The following is a 25162-nucleotide window of genomic DNA, read 5'->3' on the forward strand; positions in this document are numbered from 1 at the left end:
GTTTGATAGTTTTCCTCTATTAACTGAGAATAAGTTATATTTACTTCCCAGTCTCTTAGTGAGACAAACACAAATGCAGTACTCCTAGGATCTCATATAGTTCAGTACTTGTCAATACTTAGCTTTTAGGCCCAACTCACCCAAGTCTTATGTTCTTTCTTTCACTGCAACACACTATCTTAAATTCAAAATTTGAAAGTCATTTTTGGGCATGGATTTAAATTCTCTCCCTAAAGTGATTGTACACATTATCTTGTAGTAGAGATTACTAAAATATTCATTCTTCTGTTGTTTTGATTTATGATACCTGAGTTTTTAAAGAAAGAAATGTGCTTCATCAAAACAAAGCCAAAACCATAAATAAATAAATAAATAAATACCCACTATATTTTATGTTTTAAAGAGATTTCTTAAAGTTCCACTTGGTAATTTCGGTTTGCATTATATTATCCAGGACTCAGTCATGAGCTTCTGCCTAACTGAAAGGGAGAGGTGAATGTGGGAAAGCAAATAGAATATTGGTGAGAAATAGAATTCCCAACTTCCTCTTAAATATGTGAAAACTTGTGTATTTTATCACAAAGAAAGATAGCACAACTGAAGTAAAATATACATGATATTGAAATATGAGATAGATTGAGTTTCCTACTGGGCAAAGATAGAAAGAAAAGAAAAGTCCCCTTCACAGTGTGCAGAATGTGGAGATATCTGGAGACCCTTTATCCTTCCTTCTTAACATAAAGCAACTAAAGTAAGAAAATTTTCAAATGTGCTGCAGGGAAGCTGTTCCTGATATCACTGGGATGTAGAATGTATGATAGAGGCTTCCCATGTGGAATGCATTATTTCACATTAACAAGCCCAGGCCAGTAATCCCAGTCACTTGGAAGGCTGAGGCAGGAGGATCACAAATTCAAGGTCAGCCTCAACACCTTAATGAGACTGTGTCTTCAAGTAAAAAAATAATTAGGGCTGGGGATGTGGCTCAGTGGTAAGCACATCTGGTGGTTCAATTCCCGGTACCCTCTTGGGAAGCGGCCCATGACCTTGAAGGTGAAACCTTTCTTAATGACTAGCCTAAATCAGTGGACTACTTGGATCTGAAATGAACTCATTTCACAAGAACAAGATGTGGCTTCTATTGTTTATTTAATACTTTTCTTGAAGACTCACAAGGAAGATACCTCTCTCTCCCTTTTCCCCATTGATCATTTCCAAAATTTCATATGAGTAAGAAAAATGATTTATTGTGGGTACAACCTAAAAATTTTAACACAGGGCATCTTCAGGGTTAGCTGAGTACTTAATCCTAGAGCTTGCTATAGGCAAGGAATCTGTAGGCATACCAAACCCAGTTAAACCTTTTAAATCCTCAGGATTTGAAAGAAAGAGAATGAGCTAGGGGAAGAAGGAGAAGGAGGAAGTGCAGAAGAGAGAATGAGAGGGGGAGAGAGAGAGAGAAAAGAAAGAGAATGAGACTCATCCTTTGGCTTCTCTTTAAAGAAACAGAATCTATAGCTGGAGGAGGTGGATGGCAAGCAGTTTGACAGAAAAGATGAACTTATTTTGTATAAAGCTTTCCAACTGGGTCAATATTTTTTCAATGTCAATTCACAAATAAAGGAATTAAAGTCCAAATAAAGAGACTGACAATCTTTGATGTGAGCCAACAAATGATAAAATTAACATTATAATCATATCTCCTGGATATCTATCCCAAATTCATTCCATGGAGCACTTGCCTGGTGAGTTTCTGGGGAATCCCCTTTGCCCTTGGTTGCTTATCTTTGAGACCATTGAAAAACTGAAAACGAAATATTTGGGAACTCCTTTGTACATCTCTCATGCACATCTCATATGCACTAACTGAAACCCATTTTTCTACCCACCCATAAATAGAAAAAATGGAGGAGAAAAAAAATGAAAAATGTTCAAGACCTTGTGTGATGGGCAGGCATTATTAAGTCCCTTTTAGGAAATAAAACTAAGGTTTAGTCAGTTTCAGAAAAAAATTAGCTAAATTCAGAAAGCTCAAGAATAACATACCAAAGATTAGAAATAATTTGAATGCCTTCCTCATCCCTATAAGATGTCACTGTTGTTGCTATGAAGTCAGTGAGCCCTAAATATTCTCATGTAACTTCCCTTCATTCAACCAACTTTGCATAAAAGTATTTGTAAAATGAATTGTTTGTACTTAACATGTATAGATGTTCCCCGCCTCTTGTCATTATTTCCTAAATATACAGTATAACAGCCATTCATATAGTATTTAAATTGATTTAGCTATTACAAGTAATACAGCATTGATTTAAAGTGGGTGAAGACATGTGTGTAGTTTATGTGCACAATCTATGTAAGGAACTTGAGTGTTCACAGGTTTTGGTACCTGCAGAGGATGCCGGAACCACTCTCCTGTGGATCTAAGGAGACAACATCACATGGCTTTCTGCATACACTCTTTGTAGAGGTAAAGGAGTATTCCAATTAGGATTTGACAGTATGGAGATTCCTTGAAAGACTAGGCATGGAATCACCATATGATCCAGCTGTTCCACTCCTTGGTACTTATCCTAATGAATTAAAGTCTTCAAACTACAACGATACATGTGTACCCATGTTTATAGCAGCACAATTCACAATAAGCAAACTATAGAACCAGCCTAGGAGCCCATCAAGGGATGAATTGATTAAAAAAAAAACTGTGGTATATGTAGACAATGAAGTTTTATTGGGCCACAAAGAAGAATGAAATTGTTTCATTTGTAGAAAAATGGACATTAAGCAAAATAATCCAAACTCAGAATTTCAAGGGTCAAGGGTTGTATGGGATCTAGAGAGTAAAAACGAAAAGAAATGTGGCTGTAGGGAGTAAAATCTCATGAGAATTGAAGGGAGATAAATAGAGTAAAGGAAAGAGGCTGGGGAAAGAAGGAGGGGAGGGAAAGGGGAAATATATATTCCTATATTGTGTGCATGTATGAATATGTAACAACAAATACCACCATTATGTAAAACTATAATGCACCAATAAAATATGCAAAAAAAACAAAACAAGATTTGAATTCCAAAATAGCCTTGATGTTCTTTACTTAAAAGTGCTGCAAAGCAAATAACCTCTAAGTGTCAGATCTAGACTTTGGAGCTGTTTTTTTTTTTTTTTCCCCAAATGCCAAATGCTAATTTTGTAACTTTTTTCTTCATATTTGCACTAAGCTTGCCAAAAACTAAAACGGAAAAAATAAAACAGGCAGAAGTTCTGTATTGATGTTTTTAGGGTCTCTCATTCAATTTCTCTCCTGGTCCTCCCTTAAACTATGGCCCACAGTCTTCCCAACTACACAGAGTTTATGTCAAAAACAGGGAAATGAGAAATGACAACATTCCTTAGAGTGCTCATTCCAAACTCTTTCCCAATGAAAATGATCGAATATGAACCTCTGCATACCGGGGGCAGGAACAAGACAGGACAATCATTTAAGAGAAAAGAGAAATGTTTTCCTAAGCTTCATTCTGCAAGTATTTTACAACTTTTGGTCCTCTCTATTCCTATATAGAATCACAAAAATATTACATAAATAAATCTTGGTTTCCAAACTCTTAAAGAGAACTACAGGTCTGTATTCTCTTAAGGTCCTGCAAGGGGATGTGATTTACCCAAGTCAACCAAGATAACTCTCTGGATGATAAAACAGCTCCTAATTAGAGTTCTTGTTTCTGTTCTCACTCTCATAAAACTCTTTTCACGTCACCAAGAGTTCAAAAAATTAGATCAGATCATCTTCCTTCTCAAAATCCTCCATTGATTTTTCCATTAATGTTGAAATTGAATTCAGACTCTGCACAGCCTACAGTATAGGACGATTTGGACCTGCACTCTTTCCCTAGCCTCAGCTCTCCTGCTCCACTTGCCTCCTTAGACCTTGGCACATGATCTCTCTTACTCAACACACTCCCTTTCTCCTATGTCAGTGCTTTTCTTTCTGTTCTTGCTTTTTCGAAAGCTCTTTCCAATCTCTTTGACTGATTCTTCATGGTCTCTTCTCTCAAGAAAAGAAAGTCTGTCCCTTCCCTATTTTCTTTTTAAAATTCTGGTAGAATACACAAACCATAAAGTTTGCCATCTTACCCACTAGTAAGTGCATAGTACAGTCATTTTTAACAATACTCATATCATTGCACAACAGATTTTCAGAATTTTAAACTCTAAAGCCATTGAACCACTCCTCATGTTCTTATGTCTTTAAGATTCTGCAACTACCATCCTACTTTCTGTGAGTTTTGACTACTCAAGATTCTTCATATGAGTGGAACTGTAGTGGATCTTTCTTCTAGTGACTGACATGTTTCACTTAATATCATGAAGGTTTATCCATGGTGAAAATGTGCATGTGTGAAGATGTGATTACTGAATAGTATTCCATTTTACATACGTACCATACTATCTTGTTGATGGCTGTCTGGGTGGCTTCCACCATTCAGGAAATGCGATCAATGCTCTTATGATCATAGTTGCATGGTACCTATACAAGACTCTGTTTCCTTTTCTTTTTGAATGCATGTCTATGCTGTAGTTTGGATAGGATCTAACTGTGTCCCCTCAAAGGTTCATATGTTAAGGCTTGATCCCCAGGGTGCTGCTATTTATGGAGAGATGGTGGAATTGTTAAGAGGTGGGGCTCAATGGAAGGTTTTTAGATCAGTGGGTGTGCTCTCAGGAGGAAGATTTTGTGAACTCCTGGGTAGCTCTAGCCAGAGAATTGCTACAAAAGTCTGAGTTTAGTCATGCCCTCCCCTTTCTCCCTGCTTCTTAATTCAAGATGCCAATCTTGCTCTGATATGTGCTCCTGCCATTGCCATTGACCACTCACCATGAGGTCCTCACCAGAACTGAATAAATTTCAAAGCCAAGCCCTTGAACTTTCATGACTCTGAGCAAAATGTACCTCTTCTTCATGAATAGCTTCTGTTGGGCATTTCATTTTAAAAATAAAATACTTACTGATCCAATACAACATAAAAGTGGAATTGCTGAAATCATATAGCAATCTTAATATTTTATGGAATCCGTCCTACTGTTTTCCATAGAAGCTATACCATTTAATTTTAACTCCAACAGTGCACCAGGGTTCCAATTTCTCTAGTACTTCATGGTACTTGCTATTTTGTATTCTGTTGTTGTCATTGTTCACTTTTGTAGTAGCTATCTTAATCTGTGTGAAGTAATATTTTATTTTGGTTGTGATTTTCACTTTCCTAATAATCAGTGACAATGAATATCTTTTCATGTTCTTGTTGGCTATTTGTATATTTTCTTTGAATAAATATCTATTTATATTCTTTGCCCTTTTATTTATCTTTATTGTTTATTTTAATTATTTTTTTTGAAATTTCTGCTTGTTTGGGCACACTTAGTACTTAATTTTAAAAATATACTTCATTCTTATTGTTGATTGTCTGTTCTTTTTTTTCCTTTCATGGGAAGTATAATAAGGTTGACTTAATTTTTATGACTAATTGGAGACCCACTCTAATATAGGCCCTCTTCCTACCCAACGAAGCAATAGTACATAATAAAGAGAAGTGGTAAATATGTCCATGTCCTCCTTTTAAACAGTGTTCACCACCAAGATTACAATTCAAAAAAGACTTGTCTCAACTGCAATGGATGCTGTCAACTGACAGATTTTAGCTGGTGGCAACTTCGGGGATGGTTTTAGCTTCAGAGAATGTAGATTTGTGCCCTTCTTGGATAGAACACATCAATGAGTGATAGAAGTGGTTTATAAATTCCTGGTCATTTGAACCCAATAAATGACAACTTAGATAGTTTGTTTTAGTTCTAGAGCTTCCTTATAAGGATGCTTGAGGTTGCCAACAAGCCACCATAAGAACTCAAATACTACTTTCATATATACTGCTTCCTGCTTCTCCTTTCTGCATGCACTGAGCGACCTCAATCCCAGGCATTGACCAATATTCATCCCAGACTCAATCTATGATGTATGGCAACAATTTTCACATTCCTTTTTCTCTATGTGCTTCTATTATTCAAGGATATATATGACTCAATTGATATTAATTATGATTGAGTATGGAAAATAGATATTTCTTTATTTATCCAATTGGGCACTCACAAGAAAAGATGCTTGGAATGAAATTTAAATGCTATCTTTCATTGATTGAGTATTTTTATCTGCCAACAAATTATTTTCCATACTCCTCAAAACAGTTGTGGGAAGGTATAAAGCACATTCAAAGGAACTTAAAAAGTTTCATGGCAACCGCAAAGTACTTCATTTTGGATTTCAGGTAATGCAAGCTCAGAATCTCTATTCTTAGGTTAACTCCGAGAAGATTTAATCCATTGGTTCTTACACAGAAGCAGGGGAATGCATTAGAATCTTATGGAAAACTAATTAAATACAGATTTATGGGCCTCACTCTCAGAGGTTTTCAATTGGTAAATTGGAGGTATGAACAGAGAATTTGCATTTCTAAAAAAAAGTCACAGGTATAGTTCATTCTGCTCTTTCAGGGGACACTGTTAGAACTACGAGTTTAAATAAAACTATAGACATCCTCTCAATTTATCTGGATGTGATACAGTGGAATCAATTATCTGTGGCATCTGTATATCTTTATATGGCCCTTGGTGAAATGAAGAAAATGAATATGTTTCTGTTTCTCTTTAGTTACTTAGGAATCTATAACTGTTATTGTCTGTTTAAAAAAAACCCTGATTTAAACTACATTAACAATATATTTTGATTTTAATACAAATATTTAAAATCATTTTTTAAAGACATGAAAAGGGTCAAGGGGAAGAATGGTTATGGTGTTGGCATTCTTCTTTAATTTTTATTTCTTTGTAATTTTGCACAATTCTTGATGAAATATTTTTAAATTATCATAACTTTGAATTATTAATTAAGGAAAAAAGACAAAGAAGGAGGAAAAAGTAAAAAGAAGAAAACAAAAGAGCAGACAAAGCAGTTTTACCCTTGGTTGAATATACTCTGTTCTGCTATAATGTGAATTGGGGCCATACATTTTCCTTGTTGCTTTTGCATTCATAAGAGCTCTTTAATTTTTCTGGATACTGACCCTTCATCAGACATTTCATTTTAAAGTATTTTCTCTCACTTGGTAGGTTGCCCTTTTACTCTGCTGATTTGTGTCTTTTGTGCCCCAATGTTGTAATTTTGATTTTGCTCATCTTCTCTATTATTACACGTGTTGCTCATTATTTTGATGCCATATCTGAGGAGTCACTACCAAATCTAATGTCATGAAGTGTTTCCTTAACTTTTCATCTAATAGCATTAGTTTTAGTTCTTGCACCTAAGTTCCTGATTCATTTTTTGACTTTATTATTTCTATTTTTGATTGACACCTAATTACACATATTTATGGAGTACAATGTGAAGTTTTGATTCATGCATACATTATATAATAATCAAATCAGGTAATTAGCATATCCAATACCTTAAGTTTTTACCATTGCTTTATGGTGAGTGCATTTTAAATCCTATATTCCAGCTATTTTGAGATCCACTCTGCAGTAGTTTTCATTTTATTCCCCCTACACCACCAAGGAACAACAGAACTTATTCTTAACTATCAGCTGTAACATTTACCCATTGACCAACTCCTCCTCACCCCTTCTTTCCTTTATTCTCCCAAGCTTCTAAGTAGAAACTATTCTACTCTCATTTTCTATGAAATCAACTTTCATTTTAGATTCCACATGAGTGAGGTCATGTGAAATGTGTCTTTCTGTGCCTGGCTTATTTCACTTAGCATAATGTCATTCAGTTCCATCTCTGTTGTCTCAAATGACAGAATTTCATCATTCTTTTACAGTTGAATAGTCCTGCATTATGCATACACACCATATTTTTTAAATCTCTTCATAGGTTGAAGGACATTTAGGTTGATTCCATATCTTGGCAATGATGAATGGTACTGCAATAAATGGGAAATGCACATGTCTCTTTAACATTTTTTTTCATTTCATTTTTTTTCATTTCTTTTGGAAAGAAATGATACATATATATAGGTCCAGTGTTGGAATGGCTGGATCAAATACAAGCTGTTTTTAACTTTCTAAGAAACCTCCATACTGTTTTCCAAAATGACTGCTCTATTTTATATTCTCAACAGCATTAAGTTAATTTTTGTGTGCTGTGTGATAAGGGTTGAACATCACTCATTGGCCTGTTAACATCTAGTTTTCCCAGCATTTGTTTAAGAGACTATCCTTTCCAAATTTAATGGTTTGGGCACCCTTAATGGAAAAGTATTTGACCACTCTGAAAGGGTATTCTGGGCTCTCTATTCCATTTTGTTGGCTTATGTGTCTGGTCCAACACTTTAAAAATTCTATTATCTTGGGAAAGTTCTTCATAGAGTTCTTATTATTATGTAATTATAAAAACATATTTTCTGATTGTTCAGGGAAACATTCCCATAGTATAAAACTTAAAATATATAATATAAGTCAGCTCTAAATTCAACTACTAAGCATATATTCTTCGGATTCTTTTTTCTTCTGATTACATTTTTCCTTATATGTTTTTATCCAAATTAAATTTATATTATATATCACATATTATAAATATGTATGAAGGATAATCTTCGTGTGTGTGTGTATATGTATATATGTGTGTGTGTACAAAACATACAGATAATTATTTCATATTATTATACTCCACTATAGTATACAACATATATTAGGTTCTATTTTGTATTTCATTTCTCATGCCATTCAATATTTTCACATATATGATTTTTAATAATTTCTAAATATTCTGTATTTACTTTTGGTAAGTGTATTTTTCTTGTAATGACCCCCATTAGAATAACTGATGTTACAAATAATATTGTACATAAATATTGACTGAAATATCTGATTTTTCAACTCAGGAAAAATTTCCTAGAAACAGAACTATAAAAAATCAGGTCAAAATGTAAGAACATTTATAGTTATTTGATTCATATCTCCAGCAGATTTGCAGAAGTGATGCACCAATTTACACTCCCACTATCAGGATGAAAAAGAAATAGCTCCACTTTAGGTACATGATAGTAAGGTTACTATGTGCAAAACTGAACAAAAAGAAAGTGTTGTGTAAAACCTTTATTAAGTTTATAATAATTTGCGAGCTAACTAAATGTCTTCCCATCTTATCCTGATTCACTGGAATGTTTGCCTTTTGCTCTTGGTAAATTGGCTTTATTACCTGTGATAACAGGGAAAATGCTGTGCTGAGAGGACTGGAATTTACACATCAGGATTATTTGGTACTTTGTCATAGTTATGTTGACTGTTTCTAAAGAGAACACAGATTCTCCCACATCGTCACCTGGAGACAATAATAATGCTAGCCCTCTTAATGGAGTATGTGATCCATTCTCTAATGCCAAGGAGAGACTGATTCTGAGGCAATTTTGAGAGCTTACACAAAAACTAAGGATCATTGATGATTTTTTTTTAGCAATTTGGGATATGAGCAATTGTTTTGGAGATGACTTGCAAATGTTGTTCTAGAATGTCCTATGGCATTAGGAGAAGAATTAAAATCTGGTCATGAAGAAATCAGTGATATTATAATACAATGTATTTTACACTGCCTATAATAATATTTCCTGCTTATTTGACTATTTCTACATTTGTACATGTGATATCAAATCACATTTTTATGTATATTTACATATAGACAGAGAGAGAATGTGTGTGGGGGCGTGGAGGGGTATCTGCTAAATTGCTATTAATGTATTTTAACATTAATAACAGCTCACAGCATGTTACTATGACCTGTGTAACTCATCTAGGGACATAGGACCCTTTTCAAGTTCATATAACTGCTAATCCCCTTCTTGCCATCCCTATGGAACTCCAAAGCCCTCCAGTAGGTATATTTCAGCAAGCACATGTTGAAGAAAAAATGGGTAAATAAGGAGCGCTGCTTTTCATGATGACTCTGGCTCCTCACCAGCATCTGTATGGCTGTCTTTGTTCTCAAATGTATAAAATCAAGTCCTTTTTTGCAGACCCTTAAAATACCCCTTTCATAGAAAGCAATGTATAATATAATAGATTTCATAGAGTACAGACAAATGGGCCTCTGCTGGTAATATGGAAGTTAGGATATAATAGGGGATTGGTTTACACACTCACACACACACACATACACACACACAGAGCTTGAAAATGCACATTACATACGTGGACTTAAAAACAAACTATGGCGACTACAACATGAAAAATGTTACTTTTTTCTAGTCATAATTGCTCACCTTAATATCACCTGAAAACGTTCACTCTTTTCTTCCATTTCTCTTTCCTCTCCCTCCTTGGATTGTCAGGAAGTCACCGGGTTCTTCCCACTCAATAAGAAAGAGCCATTCACTTCTCCTACAGGTTTTCAGCTATAATTGGTTCCTGTCCCACCTTTATATTTCCAAACCTGGAGGCACAAAGAGACTTTCTATTTAACAGTATCTGCTTTCTAGAAAACATACTAGTTAAAAATAATTGTTACCTTCAAGTTATATGTTTTGTTTTCCAGTGCTACGGATTGAACCTAGGCTGCCCTTGTACTTGATAAGCACATACTATTCCACTAAATTATACCCCAGCCCCAATTTCATGTATTTACTTTATCTCTGAGTTCTATTATGAGGGCCCATATACAACAACTCACCCGAGTCACCTGGCTACTTTCCTATAGCTCACGTTTCCAGTCTGTAGAATTGTGTGATCCTCTTTATTTAAAAACACTGTGTTTCAAATAGTTTTCCAAAGGTATTTTGTCCTTCATTGCCCCAATGTTTCTTTTAATAACCCACTTCCTTGGTCTCAAATGATTTAGTATTTTAAGTGGCCATTCAAACACTGTGTCAAATCCATTTGTAAAACCTTTATTAAGTTTAACAGCAAAATCTTATAAGTTTGGCTTGGTTAATCTATCAATTTAAGGCTCATTAAGATAAGGAATGACAAAGCTGGAAGGAAATGCTTCTCTTTTCTTTGAAAAGAATACTTATAAAATTAAGCACTCAGCTATTTCTTCATTGTGTGCTGCTTTGGAAATGGCAGGAAAGTTTAAACTGTCAAAAACATCAGAAAGAATGCTAAAGCTGCAATGGGAACCATAAGCAACAGGGAAAACACTGTAGGACCCAGGAGGCTTTAAGAGGGCAAAGGCGGAGAGCCCACTTCTTCTACATGAGAAGTGCAGAAGATTTCTCATATATGGGACTTTGTGATGAGGGACAAGGAATGGCAAGATCACCATTGTCTTGGGAAGACCTCCTCTGCCTCTGGGGATCCCTATTTCCCCTCTATCCTGCCCACTTCTGCTAGTTGTGCTTTTACCTAAAGAGTCTACAAAGTCTCTTTTTATCTTTCCCCAAATCTTCCAATAGCCTTTGGGTGGAGAGTTGCCCTGGTATGATGCAAAGAAGATGGGTAATTTAATAAAATAACCAGTCATTGCTGTAGGGTGGATGCTATTTCATCTCACATACCTCAGAAAAATTACCTGCTATTCCAGGTATCTTAGAATCCTCCTGAAAGCAACGCCTGAAAGAAGGATTTAGTTGCCATTGGGGACAACTGGGTTTCAATCCTCCTGACAGCTTCTGAGATACCATGTTGAATGCATCACATAGAAGAAAGAGAGATAAGAGCATCTGTCCGTAATTTCCATTTTCCTTGACAGAGGATAGCTACTGGGCATGTCACTTCCCTTCTATGTTTGGGCAATTCTAAACCTCAGCTGAGCATGTTCCCAAGCATATATCCAAAAAGAAAGAAAAGAAAGATTCTTAAACAGATAAACAAAAGGACATGACAGAAATTTTGGATGCACTATTCTTGCAGTGCCTGGGAACTCACTGCTATGACTACAGCCGAAATCAGAGATTGACCTTAGAGGATGTGGAATAGGTTACAGAGTGTGGCTACTACAATGTATCTTAATATGGTACCCATCATAAAGATGGTGCAATATTTTATGTCACTATGAGGATTAGAAGTGCCTTTTGTAAAATGTTTCACACAATGGGTGCTTGGAGTTTGCTCAACAAAAATTTGCCAACATGATCAAAGTGGAATTTTAAGCATGGCGTTCATACCCCTCTGTTAGTTACTACCAACTGATTTTTCTCACTTAGTTCTTACTAATCCCTTTAATATCATCCTTTTTTTTAGCTAAATTAATCATTTAAAAGGCCAGGGTCTTTCTCCTTAATATTCATGAGTCAAGTATCTTCCCAATCAAATAGCACTGGAAATCACGGGACCCATTAGAAGAGAGTGGACAGTTAAATGTAGCTTCATTTTATAAAATGATGTTCCTAATTTCTGTCTATTCCATAACCATTTTTTGTTCCAAGCACTTAGATATCTAATTCTGTTAACATCAAACTACTGACACAGTCTCCATCAAAGTTACCAATATCACAATGATTGACAAAGTCAGTGGTTATTTTCAGCCTCTGCTTTCGTGAATAGTTGGCTGAATCTGATGCCATTTGCCACAGGATGGTCTTGTTTCCCCTCCACTTTAGATGAGTCTATTTCTATCGCACTCCTTTCTTTGTCTTCTTTTAGCCTTCTCTCTTTTGTTTATTCCTTAGTATTATTTATCATCCAGGTTTCTATGCTTGGCTCTCTGCCCTTCTTTAGAAGTCCTTTTGAAGACATCCAGGGAGAAAGAAGAGCTCATTTGTTTTGCAGAATACTAGCAGATCTCATTGTAAACTGCCATTTGCTGAGAACAATAGTTTCATGAGTTCATGAACAAATACATTTATTTTATCCAGAGACACAATGGAATATATCACAAAATAATCCAGGTTTCCTGTTCCTTATGAAAAAAGACCACCTGGCAAAACCAGACACCACCCTGGCTTACAACTCTCTGCGACTGAGTGACAGCCTTCTACCTTAAGACCAGTGATCTCCTGAAATAACTGCACATACTCACTTCCCCGCCCACTTTCATCCTGTCGCTTGTCACCCTCTCCAAAGTTTAATTAGGATGGTAAAAAAGAGAAAGCAAGACAACCTTCTGTCAAGTGTATCTTTAGTCTATTATCCTATTTATCATTTCCTTCACTGTCAAAGTCAATATTGTTAATCAGCCATTTTTCTCAAAGTGAGGAGTACCCTTAGATTCCTCGACTTCATCTTTTCTTCCTAGTTTTCCATCTAACACTGAAAATCCTTCTTATTTCCCTTCTTTTGCTTCTATTGTGATGCTACATCCTCAAATATTGACATTCTTAAAGGTTTCATTGCTGGAAAATGTATCCATGTGTTTTACTTGGAGATACATTTTGGGAGGCAGCACTGTGAAAGTATTTGGGGTGAGAAGCTGTGTGTCCTAATTTTCCCTGTACCTGTAAATAAGAACATCGGAAATCACTTTACTTTTCTCAGGCTTTGCAAATGTAGGATTTACATGTTGAACTAGATTGTCATGAATTTTAGCTAAATACTTCTAATTATTCTGCCTCTCACCTAAGGAAGCCAATTTCTCAAAGTTAGAAGATCGCCAAGTAAATTCCAACTAGATTTGTTTTGCGATTTATTGTGTTTTTGACAACCATACGTAACTCTAATTTTAATTCCTACTAGCTTTTTTTTTTACAGAGAATATTGACAGTTGGGTTACTTTTGAAAAATACTCACACTCTAGTAAATATGACTGGCCTGATATGCCTTTTCAAAACTCCCTTTCCCCTGTGTATGCCTGAGGGAAATTATCTAAGAAGTGAAGTAGTGGTCTCCAAGGAATCAGAGCTAAATCCTAAATGTTGAACTGTAGCAAACATTTTTCAACAGAACTAGAAAAAAAACAACTCACAACTGCCTGTTTTGTCTTGGCTATCCCAAGGGACCAATCCCAGTATCTGAGCCTGATTCAAAGGCACTGACCCTCCCTGCTTTTCAACTGTCATTTTAGAATGCTTCAATGCTTCTTAGAGAAAGGTGGTTAAAATAATACCTCCAACATATTCAATACAATACTTAATGCAAACACACACTAAAAACCAGGTATATGTGCATTTCATTGCTTATTCTTCTTCACCCTCGCCACTACTAATGAAGTTTGTATCTTCAGTTCTACTTCAGTCAATGGATGTCTATTAGCAAGTTGCATGACTTTTATTCCTGAAGTATTCATCCCCAAGAGTTTGTTGTGAAGATTCTGTCCTTAGAATGGCACAGGTGGAACAATGCATTGGAACTTTGGAACTTGTGGAACTTATTTGGGTTAGTTGAAGCTCAGTTTCTTTGGAGACACAATAAGGCATTTTGGGAATGATCTTTCATTCTACTCCAGGCTCTCTCTTTGCATTCTATGATTTTAGCACATTATTTCAGGAGGTTCTCTCCTGGCATGTAAGAAAGATTCATGCCTGCATTTGGTATTAATCCTAAAGTTCTGTGATTTATTCCCTCAAGTTTTATGAAGTAATTACTTGCAAGAGCTCTTTCTTGTATGAACTGTAATAAAAATGACTTAAGAAAAACGGTTAGTCCTTGCATAAAATTAAGCAGAAATTAAATTAAAAGCCAAGACATCTGTTCATTTCACATCAAGCCTTTGAGGATGTTCCCAATGAGCTGCAGAGATAGTGAGAAGGAGAATGGGGGCAAATTTTGATTTCTATAAATCACCTTTCCTGTCTTTTAAGTCATGGAACTCTCTCTTCCTGATTTTCTGCCTCCTCTGTGTCAAAACTTCCAATCATGACACAGGAAGTTCCATCAACTGATGAAATAAATGTTTTTTTTTTTTTTCCCCAGCTAGCAGGCTAGTCCAGGAGAATAGAGAGAAATATGTGGCCACACAATTAAAGGTAATAACAAGAATAATAACTTCTGTTTATTAAGAACTTAGTTTATGTTAGGAATTGTTTTTAACTTTATCTTATTTGTATCTGTAAACCCTGAAAACAAACCAGGAAAGTATGAGATAAGGTCAGATGGTTGTTCTGTGCAGTTGTCCTGTTTTGAAAGATATCAAAAGACTGTGTGAAATATAAAGAATCTAAAGTTTACTAAACATCTGTTGTACATCAGAGGACATTGATCTTACTGTCTTCCTAAATCTTACATAATTCTATAGAAGTATAGCATTGCTAATAATCCTTATTTTGTAGATTAGAAGTAAAGATTCATACAATTCGATTATCTTAAGAATGCAAGGTAATGAAGTTCAGATAGCAATCAGGGGTGATTAGAAACCACATCTTTTTCCTCCTGAAGTTCTGAAACAATAGAGAAGAGTCCCCAACATCATAGTCCTTTGATCTGGGTGAACGAGGTTCTGTCTGGTCACATGAGGATGAGGGGGAGTCATCTCTAATGAGCTGGACACAAACACAGTGATTCTTATGACCATATCTCATAATTTCTAAGCCAACAAAAATAGGAATAGTAATGAAACAATGTTCTTGGAATTGGTGTAATTTGGGAGGAAATGAAGACAAATGTAAAACTGATGTTTTAATATGAGTAAATGGTGTGGTATCATGTAAAGCAATTCAGTTTTATTTGTCCCCAGAATCTAAGGGACAATTGGGTTTATTTATTTGGTCAAAGTATTTTCTTCCAGGACAGGAAACTAATCACAGAGAAGAAGGGAGTGTTTCTTAGAGGAATATAAATTAATTTTACAGATTATCCAGGCTTTTAGATTCCACTCCCTTCTACCAATGAACTCTGAAGAAGAAAGATGGTTACACCAAGGGAAGTAAAATGGCCATGGAGAAATGAGAGAATATGACTGAAGGATTTGACTTCAGGAAAGAAAGTCATGTTTTCTGCTAAGAGCTCTGAGATTTTAGGGAATGATCTGGCAGTGGCCACTGTCAAAGGATTAATAACAGTAGCATCTGCCAGGGCCAGGTGGCAACCCAGCAGAAAGGGGAACAAAGATTTTTGGTGTAAGAAAAAGAAAATGCAAGTGAAAATACTGTTTATTCCACTTATATTTAATAAACTCTTTGTGTGTGTTTGTTAATGACAATATTTCCATTTTCAGTGAGAAATGGAATGGTGCAGAGTTTTAACCTCCATGTGTAATCACCATATGAAATTTTGTTAGAGGAAGAGATACACTCAAAAGCTCAGATGCATAACCTGATGCTATTAATAGCAGGAGTTTCTAAAAGTTTTAAGAGGAGAAATGTCACATTACATAGAGATGATCAGAAACTGTAACCAGAAGAAACCGAACAACATGTGCTGGGAGAAGTTTCACCTCATCAGTGAACCACAAGAGTGAAAGACATCTCCCTATAAGGACACACACTGTCCACTGAGACTCTAATGTCAAGATCATCCCTCTTTCCGCAGCACAGACCCAATGTCTTTGTGCCTCTCATAATTCCTGGGGCTTCTCTATCACAGAATAGAATTTTTTTCCATGGAGATCTTCCCAGTTCCTTTCTTGATAATACCCTCTTCAATTAAAATATTGTTTACAAAATTATCACATATGGCAAATGTTGGTTTATATTTTTGTGCCTAAACCATTTTGTAACTTTCTTTCATTGTTTTTATTTCAAATTTGTAACATACTGTGAGCACCTCTTGTCTTTAAAGGCTGTTCAAAAACACACAATATTAAGGAAATAAATTAGAAAATACAGCTGTGGCATAACAGTTCATTCTATACTAATAAAGTTGCACTAGAAAATAAACTTATTTTTTCAACTATAATAATTGTGCATTTTACACATTGGCTATTGAACTATCTCTGGTTTTGCAATGCTAAGGATCAGATCTTGGAGGGCTATTGATAAGACAAAGGGGCATGTTCTGTACAAAAGACCATTCCATTAGCCAGTTAACAACTCTCTGCATTTTCACATGACATTACTGAATCAAGTAATTAATTCAAAACATAATTTTGTCTGTCTGTGATGTGTTAAGGGGTCTCCTAGGTATAGAGGACGCAGCAATGAATAAAAAAGTCTCTGTGACGTCCCTACCTTCATGAAATCACCTGCACATGAGCGTGAGGATTGGTTTACATAAGAAGAAAGGTGATCCCGATTAACAGAGAGTGTAGCCTAAGCCTATGCATGGAAAGGGATCAAAAATAATCTGACGAGGTGAAAATTATACTCAGATTTTATTGGTTAAGAAGCAAGGTTACTCACTAAAAAATGATGAATAATGAGGTCATCTGCACTTTTGCTTACCTCTCTCAGTTTTTCTATGTTTTCTTTTGCTCACGCTTTTGCAAGCTGCCCTGTGTGAGATACAGAACAGGCCCTTCTAGTGCTATTTCTGTTGCAGTTCTGGAGGATTCCTATTTCTCAAGAGCTTGCAAAATATGCCCAAGTTTGCTCAGAAAAAGTTGATGGGACTTACACTGCTGTCAACTATGAAACTTTTAACACAGAGTGATTTTTTTTTCTTCCAGCTAGAGGTGCCTAACCCTCTTTAAATGTTCTTCACAGAAGCAATCAGATCCAGAATTCATATCTTTAGAAAAGCAGCCTTCCTCTTTCTCAAAGCAAGCCAGGCGCAAAAGAAGCATTCTTGAGATAGCCAGCCCGCTAAGCCATATAAAACTGGGCCATTATTACTTGTGTCCTTGTAGGTATTTTAGCCTTTAAATGGTGATACTATCATTTTAATTAAAGCTGAAGTTTCTTCAGCATTCAATTCAAAAAGAGACTGCAAGGCCTCATTCTATAATAGAAACTAAATCCTCAGTCTATAAGTAAAACAAAATGTATGCATGAATGTAGGCAGGGCTAGAAGGTTTCAAAATGGGATGGTGCAAGATCACTGGCATATAGGTTAACAAAGAGATAACCCAGAGTTATGAAAGGTATACTCAGAAAACTACTTTCATGATGTTTAAGGTGAGATATGAAAATGCTAAAAATTTGGGGCTATGGAGTAAGTTAAACGTTAAACTCTTAGAGCACAATTTTTCTTTTTCTTTTTTTTTTCTTTCTTTCTTTCTTTCTTTTTTTTTTTGTCCCTGTATTATATGGATAAATTGATTAGGATGACAATTTTAGGGCTGGGGTTGTGGCTCAGCGGTAAAAGGCTCACCTAGCATGTTTGAGGCCCTGGGTTCAATCCTCAGCACCACATAAAAATAAATAAAATAAAGGTATTGTGTCCAACTACAACTAAAAAATAAATATCAAAAAAATGACAATTTTAAAGAAAGGCTACAAAGATACTAATATCCCCAATCCACAAAATCACACAATATGGGAAAATAGTATGATTTACAGCACTTTATAAAAATGCTGTTAACATATTGAGTGAGATAATTTTATGTCTTGGGGGATTATCTAGTGTATGTGAGTAGGTTTGGTAACATCCCTGGCATTTATTCCCTGGTTGTCAGTAGCACATTCCTTCAATGTGTAGCAAGTAAAAATGTCTCCAGGCATTGACAGATGTTCTAGGCATGGGGTGAGAGGGGTGGCACCAACATCACCCCTGGTTGAGAACTGCTGATAGAGATGAAATGCCCTGCCTATTGCTTGCTACAAATGTCCTGCCCTACAAAGAACATTTCATAAAAATAATAAAAAGCCAGAATTCTCCCCATCTTGAATACAACGTATGTGTGACTATCCATAAAACCGTAGTAACTGCATTCTCCCTCTTTTATTCTCATTAATTTTACTTTACTTAGTGGTCCATTTTCTGGGGACATAGTCATTAATATTGATAAGAGAACAATTCTGAGATGTCTCTAATTAAGTTACAGGCAGAAGAAGAGGGAAGAAGATAAGAAGGGTTTATTTTAAGTGACATCTTTGGCTAAACCAATAAAGGAGAGAAAAAAAAAAAAGAGGTTTCACTTTCTTGTCCTGTATATGGAAGTTTAGCCACAGTGGTGATATCACCTCTACTTGTTAAGACCCAAACCAATCAAGAAGTAGCCCTCACTCACCCCATGGCCTCTGTTTCTAAGACATGGGGCACTTTGTGCAGTCCTTCCTTTCTTGTCGTCAGCCGATACAGTTTCAATGTCACCAATTAATGCCTTCTTCTCTTACTATTTTTATCATAAAATACGAAGTAGTTTTCCAACTACTATCTGGTCTTGCAGCTGGGATTTGAGGGAATTAGTCCCAGCATTTCTAACAGCTCAATAAACCCTTTTAATTTAGAGATCTCTTGTTCATTGAGTAAGTTTTCATTTAACAAGTTTATTTGACCTGCATGAGGAAAACAACTACCCCATGTCTCTGAATGAAAAAAAAAATGTAAGATATAAATGGATCTATTACACATAAATAAATGTCAGCCCTGGACTAGCAATAAAATCACTGCACTGTTTAATTAATTCAAAACCTGATGGATGAGGCACCCTGAGTCTAAACAAGAATACTCCCCGGTCTCAGGGTCCAGCAAATTTCAGGGATGGCCTTGTCTGGGTACATGACACCAATCAAGTATAGGCAAATTCAATTAAGTACTTCTCCCCAATTCTCCCTGGAATCTTCTTTGAGCTTGAGGTGATCATAGACATTGCCTACAGAGGCTCAATATTTGACCCCAAAAATTTATTAGCAGAGCTGGGCTTGGTGGTGCCCACCTGTAATCCCAGCAACTCAGGAGGCTGAGGCAGAAGGATCCCAAGTTCAAAGACAGCCATAACAAAAGTGAGGCACTAAGCAACTCAAGGAGACCCTGTCTCTAAATAAAATACAAAATAGGGCTAGGGATGTGTTTCAGTGGTCAAGTGCCCCTGAGTTCAATCCCAAGTACCACTCCCCCCAAAATATTAGCAGATTGACACAACACTGAATATTTACCAGCTTACAAATGAACCAGTGGTTCTAAATATAAGGAACTTAGTGAGCTTTGAGGAGTCTTTGATGCTTTTGAACATATTTGTGTATGTCCATACATGAACTATTCTTATTGAAATGTCTATAGATTTCCTTAGAGTCTAAGGCATCAATAACAAGGTTTTCATATTAATCTTAGAAAAGAATTTGGAATTGAAAATATGGGTCCACTTTAAAAATATATGTACTTATATGCTGACCTTTTGAAGGTATTTATCTTCTAGGAATTTTTGATGACTTCAAAACTTCTCTCCAAATGCTTTGAAGTTACGTGGATAAATGTGCAACACCTGAAATCTTTGCGTGTTTAAGAGTAAGTCAGATGGCAGGAATAGACAAACTCTAGATAGGGCAGAGGGGTTGGAGGGGGAGGGAGGGGGTATGGTGTAATTAATGATGGTGGAATGTGATGATCATTACTATCCAAAGTACATGTATGAAGAGACAAATTGGTGTGAATATACTATGTATACAACAAGAGATATGAAAAACTGTGCTCCATATATGTAATAAGATTGTAATGCATTCTGCTGTCATATATAAATTTCAAAAATTACATAAAAAGTAAGTCAGATGGCTTAGGTTGCAATGATATGTTTCATCTTCTGAGGACCTTAGAAAAGCAATAGTTTCATCTCCACTCCAAAATATCTCTGGTTTCCCAGTCTTTCTGAAAATACCTCACTTTGCTATGTGTGGCCTTGGAAGAGAAGTGAATCATTAGTATATCTTACTGTAATTCCTTACAATTTGCATATCATATTTGCTGTATGTATACTAGGTGAGATTATATTTGCTTTCTTAAATTTAAAATGTTAAAACTTCATTAAAAGAAGGTTTAATTAAAGTTTTTATCCCAGACATTTTGTGACAATTGGGTATTTGTTCTTCTTAATCCATGACATTCTCACTTAGTTTTTACTGGTTTTGTGAAAGATATGACTTGGTTTTTTAGTGTTTATATAATACATTTCAAATTCTAGTACTGTTTCATTACTAAATTAGCCCAAGTTTTATTAATTAATTTTCAATACAGAAGTCTTCTCTTTTTAAACATATGGAAGTCCTATGATTTTACATAATCTGCAGTGTATTTCAGTCGAGGTAGAAATGATGTCTCAAGAAAACCAGAGTTGGCAGGATGAAGATCATTTAGAAAAAAATCAACAGTGGACAAAAATAAAACCCTCATTCACACTTTATAGTATCTCTGGTTGTAGGTATGGTGTTTTCACTTTAGAGGTGATCAAACTAAAGTTCAGAGGAACAACCAGTGGTAAGTTATGAACATAGAAGCTGAACTCAAATCAGTGTGTCACCAAAGCACATGCTTTTCCCTAAAATAATTCAAAAGAAAGGACAAAGGAATAAAATGTTCTTATTGGGGAAAGAAAGGTCAGGAACCACAGGACCATCTGGCTGTCATCCTCCCAACCCATGGAGTTTATTAAATAATCATTGACTACCAATTTATTATTAATCAAAGGCGTATATAAACCACAATTCATAACCATTTTTGTTTACAGGATAAAGTCAAAGTTAGGGTAAGTCCACACATACTAACAAAATAGGAGGATGCTTCAATTTGGGCAAGAATTTTCCTAGTTATTTCTATTACTTTTAATATGTTTTTAGAGTTTAATTTTAAAAGCAGACTAATGAACCTCACAGTTACATTTGTGGACTTTTTAGGAATTCAGGAACTTAAACTGAAACTAACGGTTGGTTGAGTCTCTGCATTTGAGTTAATGGACCTTAATTTTCATTACATTTTTCTGGAGCTTTAAAATTTAGTTACTACATCAAGGAAGAGAATACTAGTATCTTATCATATACCATAAAACATTCTCATATATATTAAAGAATTAAATATCAAATGAAAAATTTCTCTGGCTATCATGTTACATACCTGTGATCCCAGCAATTGAGGAGGCTGAGGCAAGAGGATCTGAAGTTTGAGGTCAGCCTGGGAAATTTAGGGATGCCCTCAACAATTTAGTGAGACCCTATCTCAAAAAAATAAATTAAATTAAATTTAAAAAGGACTGGGGATGTGGCTGGGTGGTAAAGTGTCCCCAGGTTTGAACTCCAATACAAAAAGAAGAGAAAGAGAGAAAAAGATAGACCAACAGAGCTGTTCTTTCATGTAGTAATGATCCTATTTATGACAGATAGAAAATCATTATCAATGTACTTTCTACAAGAGCAGCATTAGTCCTTCTTGCTTCTATCCTCAGAACCTTCTATCTATATCCCATTATCATGTGGAGTTTAATGCATGGAAAGGCCACATCTAGGTCAAAGTCAGTCTCTATATGTAGTTTCTGACCACTAGCTTCATGTTCTCTTGGACTGATAGGTAATAAGGAGATAGAACCCCAGCCTTAAATTCCTGGAGGAGAAGGGGAAGTTATTCGCCTTTGAACAAGTGTCATTTTGTACTAAGTCTTTAGGATGAACTAGTGAAACTCAGATGAGTGAAGTACAGATTATCTGCTCCACTCGCTTTATTTTTTTAATCCTAGGTTCACTCACTTCTATTTATTCATCTCTGTGTCCTCAAGCATCAACAGCTCCAGGCATTTTACAGCAGTTCAATAAGTTGTAGTCACTTCCCTTATGGAAGGAGAGAGACAAGAAAATCAATGAGTATAATGCAAAATATTAAGTACTTTGATGGAAGAAGTACAACCCAGGAGGAGAACCTAATAAAGTCTCAAGAGGAGTCATGGAAGTTTCTACAGGAAAACCTACTGGGAAACAATTTGTCATGAACCTCATACACTCCTATCCTATCCATCCCTCTGAGTATGTTAGAATTTGGAGGTTCTAATGGTTGTTTTGTTCAGGACACTTTTTAGTGTTTCTTTTTTTTTTTTTTTTGTAAATGCATTTGGAGATTCTAAATATGATAAACATAGTTGAGGAATGTACTACAGGATCCCTGGCCCTGGTTTTATTCTGTACAAATAACATGCTTTACTAATGAGGCATTAAAAAAATAGTGAAAGAGAGAGAAAAAAATGTAAAGATAGAGTGAGTAATACTTCTCTGAATATAGCTTTTGAAATCCTGTTAATATTTTGCACACCATGAATGATAATTTTATAAAAAAAATTAATTAGGCTTGATAAAAACCCTAAAACTAAAACTATAAAAACAAATAAATAAAATCACATATCAGATGAATAACAACCTCATTGAAGTGGGGAATAGAAAATAACTTTTGAACATAATAATTATAGAAAAGTAAACAAATATTAAACTTATGTTTGCTTTTCACAGTGGTATGGCTTACCAATTCTGGCACTATTTCTATATATTTTAGACAAAGAAAATTAGTACATATACTATAAATATCTGCAACTTACTCTCAAATGGTTCATAATAAAAGTTATAATTGTGCATATGTGAATTTTATAAGGCAAATACAAATTTAAAGTATGAGTTTTTCTGGTTGATAAGAAGATAAAAGACCCCCCTCTTCCTTTTACTAGAAAATGTACTTTAGTAAAATTGTAAGTTCTTTATCATTCTATTTGAAACATATATAATTCTTTTAGGAAGCTACTAGATGTATTGCCAGTGTGATGACCTAGGAATGTCTTCCTCCAAGGACTGGGAGCCACTCTTGAAATGTCAGCACCAAGGAAAAGCCAATCAGCTAACACAAAAAGTCACCCAATTTACCAAATGAATCTAGGATTTACCTATATGTGACAAATAACACTGTCTAGTTATTTTACATGAGATCTAGGTATTATTTTTCTTGATAATAAGTACTTAATGGATAGTTTCTGAATGATGATGATCAAGTGTAAACTTTTCATTCTAGGCACTAACGTATATCACATTCTGACTTACTGCTTATTCAGCAACAGTCTTTTTTCTCTTTAAAACACAAAAAACCTGTGCTAAATGTTCCTTTCTGTGGGGAATTCCACCACATGTGCAGGCTCTACCCAGTCCTTCATATCAATATGGAGAAGTTGGAGTTTGAGTAATTAACATGAATATATAGTCATTAGAAGGATTGTTCTAGTGGACAAAACATGATTGCATCAATTGGTATTATGAATACATTTGTTAATGAAGGGTTGTCAGATAGAAGGTATAAATGAATGTGGTGAAACTTCTCTTAATAAAGCAGGACTGATGAAAGAGAATGAGAAAATAGGCTTCTTAGCATATTTCATATCCTTAGAAGGTTCTGGATGTCAGTCACTAGACCATCAGTCAATGGGATAGACCTAATAGGGTCTGAGATCTGAGATGCAGTGCAAGATGAATCAAGCCTGACTGGTTATGTGAAACAAGAGGTGCCAAATAACCAAGCAGTTATACCACTGTAAGTCATATCCCATAAATTTCAAATGTCAAAGTTTAGGTTCAGTCTTATGCATTATCTCATGCAGTTTGCATATAAAGGTATCTCACAGAAGAGAAAACATATGAAAGTTAAGTAACTAAACAAAATTCTGAATGTTTAGTATTTGCCTGCTACACAAGTAATATAATTCTCAATATATACCTCATTGTTATAATGGAAATGATGATGATGATGATGATAAAAATGATGATGATATATTCAGAAACTATCTATTAAATACTTATTATCAAGAAAAATAATACCTAGATCTCAAGTAAAATAACTAGACAGTGTTATCTGTCACATATAGGCAATCCTGGATTCATTTGGTAAATTGGGTGACTTTTTGTGTTAGCTGATTGGCTTTACTTAAATCAAAGATGACTACCTATGTAATGAACTAAGCTAAATATCACTAAATCTTTCTAATTCCCATAATATGGTGATTACATAAAGCCTTATGCTCTAGACGAAGGAAACTCAGAAATCTTTAAGTATTGCACACTAATGCACAGTGAATCTGGACTTTGAATTCTGATCTGCCCTCTCCCAAAGACTATGTCTTAAAGAATTTTTCTCATTACTGGAGATTGAACACAGGGGCATGTTACCACTGAGCTAAAACCTCCAGCCCCTAGTATTTTGTGATACGATCTTGCTAAGGTCCTGAGACTGGCCTTGCAACTACCTGCGTTGGCCTCCCAAGTAGTTGTCCTTAATGACATTTCCTATGTCTATATTTAATTCCATTGCCATTCTATTTTTTTTAAAACCAGGGATTAAATCCAGGTATACTTAACCACTTAGCCACATCTCCAGCCCCTTTTTTTATTATGAAGCCACAATTCAATGAAGCCACAATTCAATCACTAAATGGCTGAGGCTGGTTTCAAATTTGAGATCCTCCTGTCTCAGCCTCCTGAGCCACTG

Source organism: Marmota marmota, unplaced genomic scaffold (assembly GCF_001458135.2).
Source record: "Marmota marmota marmota unplaced genomic scaffold, marMar, whole genome shotgun sequence".
Classification (NCBI taxonomy): domain Eukaryota; kingdom Metazoa; phylum Chordata; class Mammalia; order Rodentia; family Sciuridae; genus Marmota; species Marmota marmota.